Source organism: Heptranchias perlo, chromosome 13 (genome assembly GCF_035084215.1).
Source record: "Heptranchias perlo isolate sHepPer1 chromosome 13, sHepPer1.hap1, whole genome shotgun sequence".
Classification (NCBI taxonomy): domain Eukaryota; kingdom Metazoa; phylum Chordata; class Chondrichthyes; order Hexanchiformes; family Hexanchidae; genus Heptranchias; species Heptranchias perlo.
Window position 1 is genome coordinate 13,650,225 of NC_090337.1, and position 20,002 is coordinate 13,670,226.

General features: G+C 43.5%; 1 pseudogene; it reads left to right on the forward strand.

The window, feature by feature from the left end:
• The first annotated feature begins 873 nt into the window (after positions 1-873).
• Positions 874-18,979, forward strand: LOC137331748 (carboxypeptidase B-like; annotated as a pseudogene).
• Positions 18,980-20,002: the final 1,023 nt, after the last annotated feature.

Genomic DNA, 20,002 nt, shown 5'->3' on the forward strand with positions numbered 1-20,002 from the left:
GGCACTGGAGTGGGACATAAACCCACAACCTTGTGACCCAAAGGCAAGAGTGCTACCCACTGACCCACAGCTAACACCAAAGTAAACATGCCATATTGGTTAATAGACTTCCCAGAGGACGCCATCGGGAGCCAGCATTACTGACACAGCATTAAAGCACAATGTAAATACATCATAAGTATGTATGTGGAGCAGGAAGTATAACTCAGTGCTACCCCCAGATTACCCCACTCAGGTACCAGTGTCTCATCAGTGCCTGCAGTAAAAAGGGGGCCACCAGCCTCCATAGTGGTCAGTGCTTTCTGCAATGCTTTAAAAAAAAGGAGTGAAGTGAATCGAAACAGAGAAATGATAGCCCAGCTAGTACAGGTATCTCTTGGCCACATCTAGTTATGGAAAGAGATGTGGGTAGTTTACTAGATGATTAGCGAAAGCTCGGCCGCACCTGTACCAGTATCAGAAATCATGTGAATGTTGTCAAATGTAAACAATTTTACAACACCAAGTTATAGTCCAACAATTTTATTTGAAATTCACAAGCTTTCGGAGGCTTCCTCCTTCCTCAGGTGAATGTTGTTGAATGTTGTCCACAACATTCACCTGAGGAAGGAGGAAGCCTCCGAAAGCTTGTGAATTTCAAATAAAATTGTTGGACTATAACTTGGTGTTGTAAAATTGTTTACATTTGTCAACCCCAGTCCATCACCGGCATCTCCACATCAATGTTGTCAAAGACATCAGACGGCAAATTTCATGTTTAAACCAGAAGTGAGGCGTGTTATGTTGCAGACACCAGGTGGGTGTTTGGCCCAGATACTGTACCGGGTATAAATGTGCCTGACCTGACCGGGTGTCTGTTCCAATCTCGGGAAAATGAAGGAAGCACTTTTGCTCCTGGGTTTTGTTGCCGCTGTTTCGATCGCAGTTCCCGTTGGGCGATACGCCGGGTGAGGAATGTCCCTCGATTCGCCGCCGCAGCGAAATTCTACCGTAAATACGAAATTTGACATTTACTTTTCCTTTTGTTGAAAGGGATCAAGTTTTGCGTCTGAAACCTGAAAATGAACAACACCTGCAGTTTATCAGGAACTTAGCCCGCACTGTGGAGGTATGATTTCATATTGCTAGTTAACGCGCTGATATTTAATAAATTGGATATAATTAAACTATTAATTGTGTCATTGATGTGCACACAGATTGATTTTTGGCAGCCACATTCTGCTGAGCTGGTGACCACAAACAGGAGTGTGGATCTCAGGGTCACTGCTGATCGGGCTTCGGATGTTCAGACTGGGCTGGAGGAGATTGGATTGAAATACGAGTAAGTTTCAGGTCCTGTATTAACACTCACCGAGTATTATAATCATATAAATCGTAGCTTATTATTAAAAAAATGAAATAATCTTTTATTTTGCACAGAGTATTAATTGAGAACCTGCAGATCTCAATCCAGGAACAGTTTGACGGAAAGCAGACACGGTCAGCCGGCTACGATTATGAAAGTTATCATAACTGGGATCAGGTAAAAATGTGTTTTTAATTATTTTTAAAAATGCACAGTCGAGTGTTAGATCTTTGTCAGTCATAGGGACAGGAGTAGGCAATTCAAACCCTCCAGCCGGTTCTGCTGTTCAATTAGATCATGGCTGATCTGTATCTTAACTCCATCTCCCAACCTTGGTTCCAGTCTTAGTGCAAACCTGCCCACTCTGTTCTCATTCACCTTGTCCAGCTGCCCCACAGCAGAAGTGAACTTCCAGGAACGAAATGTACTATAGCAGGTACCAATGTAATCAGAATAAAAACATTTCTATAGTTTTCATTCCTGACAGTTTCAGCCCACGTTAATAATCACAATAATAAGTTTTCTCTGAGACCAAGAAAATCTGTCCAACTATATCGATCCGATTTGAATCTAGTGTCGAATTTATACATTAACTTTGCCGTACATAAGTCACGGAGCTCCCTTGTATGTGAAGTGCTCCAAGATCATTCCAAGAGACCTAATAATGACACCTTGCATTTATATAGCACCTTTTCATGACCTCAGGACGTCCCAAAGCACTTTACAACCAATGAAGTACTTTTGAAGTGTAGTTACTGTTGTAATGCAGGAAACATGGCAGACAATTTGTTCACAGCAAGGTCTCACAAGCAGCAATGAAACAAATGACCAGATGATCTGTTTTAGTGATGTTGGTTGAGGGATAAATATTGGCCAGGACACCGGGAGAACTCCCCTGCTCCTCTTCGAAAGGTGCCATGGGATCTTTTACGTTGACCTGAGAGGGCATATCAGGCCTCAGTTTAATGTTTCATCCAAAAGACAGCACCTCTGACAGTGCAAAACTGGAGTGTCTGCCTGGATTGTGCACACAGGTTCTTGAACCAACAACCTTCTAACATCAGAGGTGAGAGTGTTACCAACTGAGCCACAGCTGACACCTTGTGTAGAGCCTCTCATGGCACATCACGGATAGGCATAAGAAAAACCGATCTGAGCCAGGAAGGGAGAAATCAGAAGTGGTTGCTGAAAGCTTTGTCAAAGGGAAGATTTTGAGAAGGATTTTAAATGAGGCGAGAATGGTCCTACCACCAATGGTGGAGTGAAGGGATAGGGGGAATACACAGAAGGCCACAGTCCAAGCAACAGATTTTGCTTGATGGGGCTGGAGGAGATTGCATTAGATAAGGTGGGGAGGCCATGGAGGGATTTAAAGAGAAGGATGAATTTTTTGAATTTAATGTGTTGGGTGATGGGGAGATAACGTACATCAATGAGTACAGGAGTAATGGGCTTAATGGACAGGATGTGTTCACAAGTTTTAGACAAGTTGGAGTTGATGAAGGGTGAAGGATGGACAAGGAAGAGCATTGGAGTAGTTGAGGGTAATCTTCAGTTTGGGTGTGAGCGGAAAGCTGGCGGTAGCAGATCAATCGCCCATTATGTAACCCGCCTGATTCTCCTTACCATTGACTTCAGTGTGGAGGTGAGGTAAGAGTTTGAACAACAAAGAGACTGAACTAGAGATGAAAATGGGCAATGTTGGGAAGGCGAAAGTCAATGGTATTTATGATGGAAAGGATATAGGGTCAAAGCTGTTCCAGTACAGCTACAACACTGGCATCTACCCGACAATGTGGAAAATTGCCCAGGTATATCCTGTCCACAAAAAACAGGACAAATCCAATCCGGCCAATTACCAGCCCATCAGTCTACTCTCAATCATCAGCAAAGTAGTGGAAGGTGTCGTCGTCAGTGTTATCAAGTGGCACTTACTCACCAATAACCTGCTCACCGATGCTCAGTTTGGGTTCCGCCAGGATCACTCGGCTCCAGACCTCATTACAGCCTTGGTCCAAACATGGACAAAAGAGCTGAATTCCAGAGGTGAGGTGAGAGTGACTGCCCTTGACATCAAGGCAGCATTTGACCGAGTGTGGCACCAAGGAGCCCTAGTAAAATTGAAGTCAATGGGAATCAGGGGGAAAACTCTCCAGTGGCTGGAGTCATACCTAGAACAAAGGAAAATGGTAGTGGTTATTGGAGGCCAATCATCTCAGCCCCATGACATTGCTGCAGGAGTTCCTCAGGTCAGTGCCCTAGGCCCAACCATCTTCAGCTGCTTCATCTATGACCGTCCCTCCATCATAAGGTCAGAAATGGGGATGTTCGCTGATGATTGCAGTGTTCAGTTCCATTCGCAACCCCTCAAATAATGAAGCAGCCCGAGCCCGCATGCAGCAAGATATGGACAACATCCAGGCTTGGGCTCATAAGTGGCAAGTAACATTCGCACCAGACAAGTGCCAGGCAATGACCATCTCCAACAAGAGAGAGTCTAACCACCTCCCCTTGACATTCAACAGCATTACCATCGCCGAATCCCCCACCATCAACATCCTGGAGGTCACCATTGACCAGAAACTTAACTGGACCAGCCATATAAATACTGTGGCTACAAGAGCAGGTCAGAGGCTGGGTATTCTGTGGCAAGTGACTCACCTCCTGACTCCCCAAAGCCTTTCCACCATCTACAAGGTACAAGTCAGGAGTGTGATGGAATACTCTCCACTTGCCTGGATGAGTGCAGCTCCAACAACACTCAAGAAGCTCGACACCATCCAGGACAAAGCAGCCCGCTTGATTGACACCCCATCCACCACCCTAAACATTCACTCCCTTCACCACTGGCGCACAGTGCCTGCAGTGTGTACCATCCACAGGATGCACTGCAGCAACTCACCAAGGCTTCTTCGACAGCACCTCCCAAACCCGCGACATCTACCACCTAGAAGGACAAGAGCAGCAGGCACATGGGAACAACACCACCTGCACGTTCCCCTCCAAGTCACACACCATCCCGACTTGGAAATATATCGCCGTTCCTTCATCGTCACTGGGTCAAAATCCTGGAACTCCCTTCCTAACAGCACTGTGGGAGAACCTTCACCACACGGACTGCAGCGGTTCAAGAAGGCGGCTCACCACCACCTTCTCAAGGGCAATTAGGGATGGGCAATAAATGCTGGCCTCGCCAGCGACGCCCACCCCATGAAAGAATTTTTAAAAAGGCGCTATGTAAATGCAAGTCTTTATAATCTAGAAACTGCACCTGTCAGGAAATGCTACGAGTATCAAAAATGTAATTTACGTGGATTCAGAATTTGTTTAAATAAGCCATTTTTTCCTTTTGTTTACCTAGTACAGGCAGACCAACAGTGCAATCGTAATCAACAGGTTTAGCATAGTTGTGAAGCTGAATCCGCTTTCCATTGATGCGAAAGCTGGAGTATAAATGGGGTGTAAAGATCCAAGCTGTCAGAAGCAAAACAGGGTGAAACTCCCTCTTCCCAGGCATCTCACTCTGCTTTGCTCCAGTGTGAGGTGGGGCCCTGACTCCAGATTCAGGCTGAATTTACACTATAACTAGTGCTGGTATCAAGTGAAACCACTTCACTCCAACATTTGCAATGTAAATAATCCATTTCACAATATGTTTCCAAGGTTCTCAAAATAGAAACATAGGAAGACAGGGATGTATAGGATTCGAAGAGACACTATTGCCAGGACTGGAAGAGATCATTGTAAGATTGGAAGAGACCATTGTAATCCATCTGGCTGGCTCCAAAAATCTGAAAATCGCTCCCCTAACATAGAGGACACATTAACCCGTTGAAAATAAATGTTTTAATGCCTCCACTGAAACAGCAGACAGAGGAATTCCAGACACAAGCACTTTAGTATCTGTACACTACTATCCCACAGTGTCATTTCATGTGCCAAGTATTTAGCAGCATTGTGTTTATTGCAAACACAGAGGCAGCAGTTGCAGAATGATATCATCTTATTTCAATATATGATGTTTAATTTTTAAATTTAATTTAATTTCCTTCTTGCGAGTAAAGGAGATACATCCTAAATAATAAAAATAAATCCAGCATCTGTTAAGGTTTGATAATCAATTGTAGATTCAATCCTGGACGGCTAATATCGCTGATGAAAACCCAAGACTAATTTCTCGGTTTGAAATTGGAAGGAGCTATGAGGGACGAGCCATCTACCTCCTCCGGGTAAGATCACTTGTACCATATTTCATTATCGCTGTGATAGTTTCTGATCTCTCCGACCCACCCTGCTGATTTGTGTCAGGAGATTCATGTTTTGCGAAAGCTTGATTAAGGTTAGCAGTTACACTTGATAATACAACCATGCAGTATGATGGCGTCTGCGAATCTCTTGTTAAAGGTCGGCAAGAGAACGGGTTCTGTGAAACCCACCATCTTCATGGATTGTGGAATCCATGCCAGGGAATGGATTTCTCCAGCATTTCGCCAGTGGTTTGTGAAGGAGGTTAGTGGTGAAACCTCACCTATTTCAGTTGTGAGATTTACTTACAGATAGTTTCTTATAGAGATTGGGAAACACACCCAGATAACATTCAATAAAAGTAGTTTATACATTCCACAGGCTATTAGAACTTATGGAATTAGTTCTATCATGACTACTCTTGTTGATGAGCTGGATTTCCTGGTTGTTCCTGTTATAAATGTAGATGGTTACGTCTATAGTTGGACCATGGTAAGTATCAGATGCTTCGTGTAAAGTATTTTGTAGATAATAGTTCCAGCTGCCCTCGCCTGGTTCCGTTCCTATCTATCCAGTCGTAGCCAGGTAATCACCTGCAATGGCTTCTCTTCCCACTCCCACACTGTTACATCTGGATTCCCCCAAGGATGTATCCTTGGACCCCTGTTTCTCCTCTACATGCTGCCCCTTGGCGACAGCATCCGAAAACGCAATGTCAGATTCCACATGTACACTCACAACACCCAGCTCTACCTCACCACTACCTCTCTTGACCCCTCCACTATCTCTGATTTGTCACACTGTTTGTTCGACATCCAGTATTCAATGAGCAGAAATTTCCTCCAATTAAATATTGGTAAGACCGAAGCCATTGTCTTCAGTCCCTGCCATAAACCCCGTTCCCTAGCCACCAAATCCATCCCCCTCCCTGGCCACTGTCTGAGGCCGAAACAGATTCTTCGTAACCTCAACGACCTATTTGACCGTGAGCTTCCAACCCCATATTCTCTCCATCACTAAGACTGCCTACTTCCACCTCCGTAATATCGCCCATTTCCACCCCTGCCTCAGCTCATCTGCTGCTGAAAACCCTCATCTGTGCCTTTGTTACCTCCCAACTCGACTATTCCAATGCTCTCCTGGCCGGTCTCCCACCTTCCACCCTCCATAAACTTGAGCTCATCCAAAACTCTGCTGCCCGTATCCTAACTCGCACCAAGTCCCATTCACCCATCACCCCTGTGCTCGCTGACCTACATTGACTCCCGGTCTGGCAAAGCTTCGATATTAAAATTCTCATCCTTGTGTTCAAATCCCTCCACGGCCTCACCCCTCCCTATCTCTGTTACCTCCTCCAGCCTTACAACCCTCCGAGATCTCAGCGCTCCTCCAATTCTGGCATCTTGCGCATCCCCGAATTTAATCGCTCCACCATTGGTGGCCGTGCTTTCAGCTGCCTAGGCGCTAAGGTCTGGAATTCCCTCCCTAAACCTCTCCGCCTCTCTACCTCTCTCTCCTCCTTTAAGTCGCTCCTTAAAACATACCTCTTTGACCAAGCTTTTGATCACCTGTCCTAATATCTCTTTATGTGATTCAGTGTGAAATTTTGTTTGATAACTCTCTTGTGACACTCCTTGGGATGTTTTTAACTCTGTTAAAAGCACTATATAAATACAAGTTGTTGTTGTGCACTGGCCTTTCTGGTCCAGCTAGTTTTGTAACTTTTAGCTGATGCACCGATATTTCAATAATAAAGCTATTCAGAAGAAGTCATATGTTACAATTGGGCTTGTTTCCAACATCTTTATTAGATTTACAGCTTGTTAAGTTTTAAAGTAGTCCAATTTTTTTATGAACTGGAACCTGATGGTCAGGTACAAAAATTAATTAAAAAGGCTAATGGAATGTTGGCCTTCAACTCAAAGGGGCTGGAAAGGGGTAGAAGTTATGTTTCAGTTATATAAAGCTCTGGTTAGACCCCCATTTAGAGTACTACATTCAGTTCTGGGCACCACACCTCACAAAGAATATATTGGCCTTGGAGAGGGTGCAAAGCAGATTCACCAGAATTGTACCGGGCCTATAAGGGTTAAATTATGAGGACAGGTTACATAGACTAGGCTTGTATTCCCTTTAGTATGGAAGATTAAGGGGTGATCTAATTGAGATGTATAGGTGATTAAAGGATTTGATAGTTTCTCTTTATTTACCCCATTTCCTCTGGTGGGCGAGTACAGAACAAGGGGGCATAACCTTAAAATTAGAGCTAGGCAGTTCAGGGGTAATATCAGGAAGCACTTCTTCACACAAAGGATTGTGGAAGTCTGGAACTCTCTCCCCCAAAAAGCTTTTGAGGCTGGGGGTCAATTGAAAATGTCAAAACTGAGATTGATAGGTTTTTGTTTGGCAAGGGTATTAAGGGTTATGGAATCAAGGCGGGTTAATGGAGTTAAGATACAGATCAGACATGATATAATTGCATGGCGGAACAGGCTTGAGGGGCTGAATGGCCTACTCCTGTTCCTATCTTGCATGTCTTTCTTCTCTGCCATGTTTCAGTTTCCATAGCACAGGTCTAACAATTAACCCTGAATCATAGTAAATCATTTACTGGACAATAGCTGGGATGTTCACCATGTTCTCTCATCACCACAGAAGTTCTAAAGAACCGCACTACCAGACCATTGCGTACAGACTAAGAGTATTGTCCAGACTTGTTTACAGTTAAAAACACACACACACAAGCAAAAAGATAGACAAGATACCATACAGCGCAGAAACCAAACCTATACTACAGTCGGCTGGGTTGGAAGTTTAAAAATGAATCTCTAGTTCTTACATCTTTTCTTAGTAACTTCTTAGAAAGTCACATTCCCTGGTGACACATATCTCTCATGGGAAAAACCTACTACTTTGACCAAGCTTTTAGTCACCTTTCCTAATACCTGTCCCAGGTAATGACAGCGATATGGCAGAAATATTAAATAATTACTTTGCCTCAGTATTTACCAGCAAAACTAACATGGTGGGCATGACATTAGAAGAAGAGATCAAAAAAAGATATAAAGACATTTGAGATAGAAAGGGGGGAGATAATTGCTAAACTAATCAAACTTAGAGAGGATAAAACCCCTGGAATGGATGGATTGCATCTGTGGATACTAAAATAAGTTATAGAAGAGATAGTAAAGGCAATATTACATATATATAAAAATTCATTAGAAAAGGGAATAGTGCCAGAGGACTGGCAAACTGTTAACGTGATTCCTATATTTAAAAAGGGAGATAGAACAAGTCCAGGGAACTATAGACTAGTTAGCTTAATATCGGTGGTAGAAAAGATAATGGAATCTTTACTCATATATATAATAGAAAAACATCTAGAAAATGAAAAAATAATAAAGAATAGTCAGCACGGATTTCAAAAGGGAAGGTCATGCTTGATCAACCTTATTGAACTCTTTGAAGAATTAACAGAAAGGGTAGACAAGGGTAATGTAGAAGATGTAATATATTTGGATTTTCAAAAGGCCTTCGAAAAGGTACCACATAGTAGACTCATGACTAAGGTCAGAGCATGTGGAGTCAGGGGACAAGAAGCAGAATGGATAGCAAGCTGGCTACAAAACAGGAAACAGAGTAGGGGCTAAAGGTAGTTACTCAGACTGGCAAAAGGTGGGAAGTGGTGATCCTACATGGATTGGTGCTGGGACCACTGTTGTTCACCATTTACATCAATGATTTGGACTCGGGAATCGGAAGTACAATTTCAAAATTTGCGGACGACACCAAATTAGGAGGTATAGTTAATACTGAGGAGAACTGCGACAAAATACAGGAAGACATTAATAAACGTGCAGAATGGGCGTATAATTAGCAAATGAATTTCAATATAGATAATTGTGAAGTGGTACATTTTGGTAGGAAGAATGAGGATGGCACATACACCTTGGAAAATAAGGAGTCTAAATGGGGTAGAGGAGCAGAGGGATCTGAGGGTACAGATACACATATCACTAAAAGTAGCGACCAGGTTAATAAGGTCATAAAAAAGCAAACCAAGCACTGGGGTTCATTTCTAGAGGGATAGAATTAAAAAGCAGAGAAGTTATGTTAAACTTGTAGAGAACCTTGGTTAGACCACACTTGGAGTACTGTGCACAGTTCTGGTCTCCATATTATAAAAAGGATATAAAAGTACTGGAGAAGTTGCAAAAAAGATTTCTTAGGATGATACCAGAACTGAGAGGTTATAACTATCAGGAAAGATTGACCAGGCTGAGGCTCCTTTCTCTAGAAAAGAGAAGACAGAGGGGAGATCTGTTAGCGGGCTTTAAGGTTATGAAAGGGTTTAATAGGGTAGAAGTAGAGAAGATGTTTCCACGTGCGGGGGGAGACCAGAATTAGGGGCCATAAATATAAGATAGTCACTAAGACATCCAATAGGGAATTCAGGAGAAATTTCTTTATCCAGAGTGTGGTTAGAATGTGGAACTCGCTACCACAGGGAGTAGCTGAGGTGACTAGCATAGATGCATTTAAGGGGAACCAGATAAACTCATGAGGAGGAATGGAATAGAAGGATATGTTGATGGGGTTAGATGAAGGAGGATGGGAGGAGGCTCGTGTGGAGCATAAACACGGACATGGACATGTAGGGCTGAATGGCCTGTTTCTGTGCTGTACATTCTATGTAATATCTCCGTCTTTGGCTTGGTGTCAATTTCTGGCTCATTACGCTCCTGTGAAGTGCCTTGGGAGGTTTTACTACATTAAAGACGCAACATAAATGCAAGTTGTTATTGTTGAAATTATTCTTCCTCCTGCACTCCCCCGCACCCCCCCCCTCCCGGATCATGTGTCCCCTTGGCACTATTTGCAAAAACAATAAACAATTTCTTAACCTGTCTGGTTTATCAATAAACAGCTCACACCCATTGTGTTGGGAGATCCCTGGTCCCGGATGCTTGGTAGGGATAACCTGCGTTTAGGTCCTCCCCTCTAGTTGTGAACACTGGAAGATTAAATAGGGACAGAAACACACACCGACAAGTAGGTTTTTAAACAGAAAAGCTTTCACCAGACTCAGAAGGTTGGGATAAAGGAGAGTAGTTACCCTCTTTACCACCTTGGCATTAAGCAATGCCTGGACGGAGCACAGAAAGGAAACTTTAGTGGTGAGGATTGTATGCAAATAAGAGAATCAATTCAAGTTAATGGTTAGAAGCTTGTGTGAGGTGTGTGTGATTCTGCCCACTAGATTTTCCTTTCTGCACTCTGCCCAGGTCATGCTTAATGGCCTGGTGGTAAACGACAAAATTCTACCCCATCTTATTTAAGTCAAGCACGACGACCCACTGGCATGGGGAGATATTGTAATTATTTTGTATTATTGTGCAAAAGCAAGTTGTACCAATTGAATTAATCCAGCTCTGCTCAACATTCCGACAGTTTCATGATCACTTTTACTGATACCAGCTTTTTTTGTGATGCAATACAGTTCAGGCAAAACAAGAGAGAGTGGAAATATACCCTCTACAGTGAAATTCTCCCATGGAGAGGGTAAACGTAGAGATCTAGGGGTGCAGGTACACAAGATTGCAGGTATAAAAAGCCATAAACAACAACAACAATTTGCATTTATATAGCTCCTTTAATGTAGCAAAACATCCCATGGTGCTTCAAAGGAGCAATTATCAAACAAAATTTGACACCAAGCCATATAAGGAGATATTAGGACAGATGACCAAAAGCTTGGTCAAAGAGGTAGGTTTTAAGGATAGAGAGGCAGAGAAGTTTAGGGAGGGAATTCCAGAGTTTAACACACATTTCTCCAGAGATGGGATGGCACATGATGGTGCCAAGTAAGATGGCGAGGAAACGATGTGATATTTGCAGTGCTGTCCAGTCATAATTACTGCATCAGAGTAAAACGCCAGAACGCATTTAAATACATAAATGTGTTCATATAACACAATGTGAGGGTTTTACACATCTACGTGTCTGTTCGCTGTGTCTAACTTCTACAGGATCGATTTTGGAGGAAGACACGCTCCAGGAATCCTGGTTCTAACTGTATGGGCACTGATCCCAATCGAAACTTCGATGCCAAGTGATGCTGTAAGTTTCCACATTTTAACAAACGACACTCTGTGTGTTTAAAAAAATGTTTTTGTGTTCATCAAAATGAATCCCTCTAGAAATGAATGAATGGTGTTGAGGAATTATAACAGATTTTGTTTCATGCATATATATTATATATATGTAAAAATTCACTAGAGAAAGAAATAGTACCAGAGGACTGGCGGACAGCTAATGTTATTCCAATATTTAAAAAGGGAGTTAGAACAAGTCCAGGGAACTATAGACCAATTAGCTTAACGTTGGTGGTAGGAAAGATAATGGAATCTTTACGCAAAGATGTAATAGACATCTAGAGAATGAAAATATAATAATAAATAGTCAGCACGGATTTCAGAAGGGAAGGCCATGCTTGACCAATCTTATTGAATTCTTTGAAGAAGTAACAGAAAGTGTAGACAAGGGGAATGCAGCAGATGTAAAACATTTGGATTTTCAAAAGGCTTTCGATAAGGTACCATGTTGTAGACTCATGGCTCATGGGACCACTGTTTTTCGCAATTTACATTAACAATTTGGATTCGGGAATCGGAAGTACCATTTCAAAACTTGCAGAAAACACTAAATTGGGGGGTGCAGTTGATACAATGGAAGAATGCATCAAAATGCAAGAGGACATTAATAAACTTACAGAATGGGTGTGTAATTGGCAAATGAATTTCAATGTAGATAATTGTGAGATGGTGCTTTTTTGCAGGAAGAATAAGGAGGCCACATACTGTTTGGATAATAAGAGTCTAAACTGGCTAGAGGAGCAAAGGGATCTAGGGGTACAGATACACAAATCACTAAAAGTAGCGACACTGGTTAATAAGGCCATAAAAAAGGCAAATCAAGCATAGGGTTCATTTCTAGAGGGATAATATTGAAAAACAAAGAAATTATGTTAAACTTGTATGGAACCTTGGTTAGACCACACTTGGAGTATTGTGTACAGTTCTGGTCTCCATATTATAGAAAGGATATAGAGGCATTGGAGAGGGTGCAAAGAAGATTCACAAGGATGATACCAGAACTGAGAGGATATCCTTATCAGGAATGACTGAACAGGCTGGGACTCTTCTCTAGAAACCACAAGGCTGAGGAGTGATCTGATAGAGGTCTTTAAGGTAATGATAGAGTTTAATAGGATAGACAAAGAGAAAATCTTTCCACCTGTTGGGGAGTCCAAAACTAGAGGTCATAAATATAAAATAGTCACTAATAAATCCAATAGGGAATTCAGGAGAAACTTCTTTACCCAAAGAGTGGTTAGAATGTGCAACACGCTACCACAAGGAGCAGTTGAGACAAATAGCATAGATGCATTTAAGGGGAAGCTAGATAAGCACGAGGGAGAAAAGAATAGAAGGGTATCCTGATAGGGTTAGATGAAGTAGGGAGGGAGGAGACTCGTGTGGAGCATAAACACCGGCATGGACCTGTTGGGTACAATGGGTTGTTTCTGTGCTGTAGTTTCGATGTAATTCGATGCACTCAATGTTGGTATCAAGGGCACCTGATTTTAACTCCAGGCGGGTTTTAGGCTGGTGAGTTGGAAACTTCAGAGATCAGGCCTGGGCTATTTTAACTCTTGAATGAGTGGGAGGTAGGCTGGAAGTGACCGCCGGCCTGCGGAAAATCGGATGGCCCATGGCCCCCTGCCAGCGCACAGTAGGTGGCGGGATCAAGTTCTAGGGGGCTCTCACAGGGGTCTCGCATTTGGGAGGAGGGGGAGGAGTCTGGGGCAGGGGAGGCCTAAGGCTCCCCCTGACTCCACAAAAGAAAGTAAAACACTTACTCTTTTTGGCCTCTTCTAGGGATGATCCTCTTCTCTCCCAAATTTGCCTGGCAGGCCTGAGTTAAAATTGCAGTCGGGTTTCGATAAAGTTATCGGGATGCGACATGCACGTGTAAAGAAGGACCACGCTGGCTTTGGGGAGGTATCCTTGCTGCAGGTTAAAATCATAGATAGCAGAATCCTGGTGGCCCCAGGGTGGATAAGAAACTTGGGGCATTTTAACTGCCTACCCGCCCGGTGTCCGCCAGATGGATGGAGGTAAAATCATCCCCATGACTCGCAGATTAGGTATAACACTACTCTGCTCCATCAGTGTGCCTCAGCCCTAAACACAGAAGAGTGTTCCCTCCAGCACCTGTGTTGCATTTTTTCATTTCCCACACCAACCATCCTTGATCCTGTCTGAGTGACATTGCCAATTGGTGCTGCATTTTGGGCAGTTTTATGCTATAGGTCTCCATGCCTACTTGGAGATTGATTAAAATTGTCCAAACTTATTTCACATATGACCTTTACAGACAACAGACAGAGGACACTTCTAGTGGATCAGTCTGGGCTGGAATTGAACCCAATCTCAAGTTGTCTAACCAACAGTGGACACCTCATGCAGTGCGCTTCAAAACAACTTGAAAATAAATGGACCACATCAAAAATGTTACACATATCCAGATTAAAAGTGCATATTTGTGGCAAAGTGCGTTTAATAAAGTACATTTGAAGCTTCAAACTTCCGGAAATCTGTGCTGGCAGAAGTGTGACCGAGGGAGAGGGGGCAGCTACAAGGCCCTCTCCCTCCAGCTGGTACATTTGGAGCATCCCCCGGCACTGCTGTGGACCCAATGCCATGGTTCATGTGACAGCACCTGGAAGCTGTGTGATCAGGGGTAGACAAGAGGGAAATGGGCCGGGTACCCGTAACGTACACAGCACCCGCCCCCCCTCCTCCAGCCCCGGCATTTGCATGCGGCAGGTGAGGAAAGGGCAGCCTGTGGCGGTCCCGGCAGGGGTGGAGGTGGGGTTAGGGGTGGGAGGGGGGGATAACGGAGAAAGATCCAGTCCTTTATCTGTGACCCACAGATTACTGAAGAGGTAGATAATGTTAACAAGTAGAAGTAGACAATTGTAACTGTTTTTAATATCTGCCTAACCTGCAGCCAGTGGAGCCTCAAGGAACCCGTGCGCTCAGACTTACTGTGGATCACGTGCGGAATCTGAGAAGGAAGTCAAGGTTGTTGCCGACTTCATCCGTAACCACAGTTCAATTATCAAGGCTTATCTCACGATGCATTCATACGCTCAGATGTGTTTGTTCCCATACTCCTACACCTATTCATGGGCATTTCACCATGATGAACTGGTATGTGACTCCATTTTAGAAATGAATTAGTACTGAATTAAAGATATTTATGCAAATTTCTTGTTCATTATAGAATGAGGACTGGTTCCTTGCTGCTCATGATGCAACCGCGTAAAAATAACAACTTTTAGAAGCACCTTTCATGACCTCAAGGCATCCTAAAGCACTTTACAGCTAATGGAGTACTTTTGAAGTGTAGTCACTGTTGTAATGCAGCAATGAGATAATGACCGGATATTCTGTTTTATTGATGTTGGTTAAATATTGACTAGGTCACTGGGGAGAACTAGTGAAATAGTGCTGTGGGATCTTTTATATCCAACTGAGCAGGCAGAGAGGGCCTCAGTTTAACATCTCATCCGAAAGACAGCACCTCCAGTGTTGCAGCATTCCTTTGGTAGTGCACTGGAGTGTCAGCCCAGATTTTGGGCTCAAGTGTCTGGAGTGGGACTTGAACCCACAACCTTCTGACTCAGAGGCCACCCACTGAGCCAAGGCTGACACTGTGCACAGGATACAATGTGGATATAACTTGGAGTAGCCGATTACTATGTCATGGCCACTGCTTCATATGTGATCTATTTTCTGACATATCTGGAAAATGCTATTTTCATGTTTGACATATAAAACAGTAAGTGAGTTATTCAACAAATAGATTTCTCTTTGTTTTGATTGTGGAGAAACAGAGCAATATATATGACTACAATGTTAAGGCTATTTACCCCAGTGATAAGGGCTTTGACCCAATTTACCGCAGCACTGGCATGGGGCAGGGGAGCGACAGTAGGCTTCTCCCCCTTAAGCTTACCCACTGTTCCAACCGATTTTGAGTAGAATAGTGGAGGAAAGTCCAGCTCATAGGAACATAGAAACAAGGGCTGCTTCCTCAATGTCTTGCATTTTGATATTTATTATGTTTAGTAATCGTGCTTGTTATTTGGTGATTTTATTTCAGAATGGCCTGTCTCAGAATGCAGTTGGGGCCTTGAGCAGCCTTTATGGAACTGACTATGCCTATGGTCCTGGAGCATTCCTATTATGTAAGCATTGTTAACCATCCTGTTTAATGGTTCTAGGCAAAGCCGACATTGCCTTTAACGGAGTGAGTATTGACACTGCCGCAAGGCCGATAACCTCGCTCAGTCACTCAAGCCCGGCCTGAGTGTTAGGGCTGTGTTGAAGCGCAATACATTGTTGAGTTCTGCACTTAGCCATGTGGAGAACATGGCATCAAATTACACATTGCACTTTTAATTAATTGTACCGGCGGTGAAAGTAAACTCAGCCCGTCTTCTCGGCTGCGGATTGTGTGTGGACACTGCAGGCTGGTAAGGAACCCAGAGTAAGATCTAGGTGACCATAGCTGGAGAAACAGGAATTTAAGTTGGCATGACTTGAGCAGCCCAGCTTTGATACTTGGAATGCTGTCTCCCCTTGAAACCCACGTCACTGATTCACAAAAGCACTAACTGGATCCGAAAGCACACCATAGTGTCAGCTACAATTGTTCACAGCTTTGAAGAAAGTCAGCAACCCACTGAAGATACCTACACACGCCAACTGTGAGCTTTTCTGGTCTCAACTATTCTCGTGCTCTCCTGACCGGCCTCCCATCTTCCACCCACCATAAATTTAAGCTCATCAAAAACTCTGCTGCCTGTATCCTAACTTGCACCAAGCCCTGTTCACCCAGCACCCCTGTGCTCGCTGACCTACATTGGTTCTCAGTCCCTGAATGCCTTCATTTTAGACTTCTCTTCCTTGTGTTACATAGAATTACATAGAATGAACAGCACAGAAACAGGCCATTCGGCCCAACAGGTCCATGCCGGTGTTTATGCTCCACACGCGCCTCCTCCCTCCTTACTTCATCTATCAGCATATCTTTCTATCCCTTTCTCCCTCGTGTGCTTATCTAGCTTCCCCTTAAATACATCTATGCCATTCGCCTCAACTATTCCTTGTGGTAGCGAGTTCCACATTCTAACCACTCTCTGGATAAACAATTTTCTCCCGAATTCCCTATTGGATTTATTATCTTATATTTACGGTCCCTAAATCTGGTCTCCACCGCAAGTGGAAACATCTTCTCTACGTCTGCCCTATCAAATCCTTTCATAATCTTAAAGACCTCCATCAGGTCACCCCTCAGTCTTCTCTTTTCTAGAGAAAAGAGCCCCATCCTGTTCAATCTTTCCTGATAGGTACAACTTCTCAGTTCTGGTATCATTCTTGTAAATCTTTTTTACACCTTCTCCAGTGCCTCTATATCCATTTTATAATATGGAGACCAGAACTGTTCACAGTACTCCAAATGTGGTCTAATCAAGGTTCTATGCAAGTTTAATATAACTTCTCTGCTTTTCAATTCTATCCCTTTAGAAATGAACCCTAGTTCTTGGTTTGCTTTTTTTATGGCCTTATTAACTTGTGTCACTTCTTTTAGTGATTTGTGTGTCTGTACCCCCAGGTCCCTCTGCTCCTCTACCCCATTTAGACTCTTATTATCCAAGCAGTATGGGGCCCCCTTATTCTTCCTACCAAAATGTAATACCTCACACTTGTCTATATTGAAATTCATTTGCCAATTACACTGCAAGTTTATTAATGTCTTCCTGTATTTTGTCGCAGTCCTCGGTATTAACTTTACCCCCCAATTTGGTGTCGTCAGCAAATTTTGAAATTGTATTTCCGATTCCCGAGTCCAAATTGTTGATGTAAATTGTGAACGACAGTGGTCCCAGCACCGATCCTTGTGGAATGTCACTTCCCACCTTTTGCCAGTCTGAGTGACTACCTGTTCAAAACCCCCCAAACACTGGGCGCTGGTGGCGTTCAGAGGTCGATAGATGGGGCCTTGGGATGTGAAGAGAAGAGGGGCCTGTGCAAAATATTTCAAAGTGTGGCTGAACACAGGCCCCATCATTTTATTGAAATAATTTTTTTAAACAGGCACTTCACCGACTGCCTCTTCCACCCAAGCTGGAAGGCCTTCGGAGACTTGCCACAGCAAGTCTCTATCCCTAGACTGTTGTGACTCCCTGGCTTCTACCAGGAGCTCAAGTCTGGGCTGGGCAGAAGTCCTGCCCAACAGGGGAAGCATCTCAATCATGGAGGGAGAAGGCGGAAAGCCCAGTGCCATATGTCAATGCTATATTTTATATGTTACATTCCATAAAATGGCCCCATTGTTTATTTTTACAATTTTTCCCTGTAGATCCTGCAGCTGGTGGTTCAGACGACTGGGCCTATGATCTTGGTATCAAGTATTCGTTTACCTTTGAACTTCGTGACACTGGCAAATATGGCTTCCTGTTGCCTGAGTCCCAGATCAGACCAACGTGTGAAGAAGCCATGTTGGCAATCAACTATATTTCCACTTACATTCTCAACAATCCGTATTAACCCACTGGGTGAAAGGACAATATTATAGATACCTGTTGGCTGACTTTAAAGTTTAATGTTTAGAATTGAAAACTTCTTTGGTTTTGCAGGTGGGAGGGTTTAAGGTATTTTTAAAGTATAATGCACCAGCACACTAAATTCATCCAAAGGTACAGCAGGAATGCCCTATATAGGATAACATTTGTCTTGGAGGACACATCAACAATGACTGGTTGAATTAACCAGGCCCTTGTTATACTCATAGAAACATACAGCACAGAAGGAGGCCATTTAGCCCATCGTGCCTGTTCCGGCGCTTTGAAAGAGCTATCCAATTAGTCCCACTCCCCTGCTTATTCCCCATAGCCCTGCAAACTTTTCCTTTTCAATTATTTATCCAATTCCCTTTTGAAAGTTACTATTGAATCTGCTTCCACCACCCTTTCAGGCAGTGCATTCCAGATCATAACAACTCATGTAAAGAAATTTCTCCTCATCTCCTCCCTGGTTCTTCTGCCAACTATCTTAAATCTGTGTCCTTTGGATATTGACCCTTCGGCTAGTGGAAACAGTTTCTCCCTATCTCAAAACCCTATGATTTAAGTAGACTTGCTATACAAATAATAGCACACAATAATAAAATTGTACTCCTATCTGGCTGCGGTACCTCCAAAGAGACTCACGGCTGATCACTGGAGTCGTCTTGGCTTCATTACATTGACAGGGACTAACACTCATATTTCAGAATACAGTGTGTGTTATGACTCCAAAATATTGTAACACATTTTGAAACTGCTGTTTATTGTTAGTAGTGTGGCCCCTGATTGGTGAGCAGATTGAACAGTGGGTAAAGCAGGTTGCACATGCTGTGTGTCCTCTTTTCCTCCAAAGCACAGGGCACTACCTTGCATATGTGTTGAAGTATATGCAATACTTGATGCAGCGTTGTCGCGGTGCCACATTATGTTTCAGTCTAAACTGGAGCGTTGGGTAGAAATTCGCCGTGCGTGGTGTTGCAGAACAGACGTTATCGCCTCGGCCACCCGCTATACTCCCCGCTCGATAATCAGTTGCATTGACATCAATAAAACTGAATATGAAGCGAGGCCTTTAACAGGCGACCCACGTGATAATGCCCAAGACAAATTTCTACCCCCCTCCCTTCCAATGTCCAATGGGAGCATAACATGGATAGCATGGAAGAGGGAGTATTGTTTAACTCTCCTCAGTTATATTAGCCCCGAATTACAACAAAGGAAAAACAGGTAAGAGTGCTTCAAATACCAGGATCACACCAGCGTTGAATTGTTTAAACCTAAGCTTGATTGGTATCCTGTCCACCACCCTAAACATTCACTCCATTCACCACCGGTGCACTGCGGCTGTAGTGTGTACCATCCACAGGATGCACTGCAGCAACTCGCCAAGGCTTCTTCGACAGCATCTCCCAAACCTGCGACCTCTACTACCTAGAAGGACAAGGACAGCAGGCACATGGGAACAACACCACCTGCACGTTCCCCTCCAAGTCACACACCATCCTGACTTGGAAATATATTGCCGTTCCTTCATCGTCGCTGGGCCAAAATCCTGGAACTCCCTACCTAACAGCACTGTGGGAGAACCTTCACCACACGGACTGCAGCGGTTCAAGAAGGCAGCTCACCACCACCTTCTCAAGGGCAATTAGGGATGGGCAATAAATGCTGGCCTCGCCACATCCCATGAACAAATAAAAAAAAAATTCCAT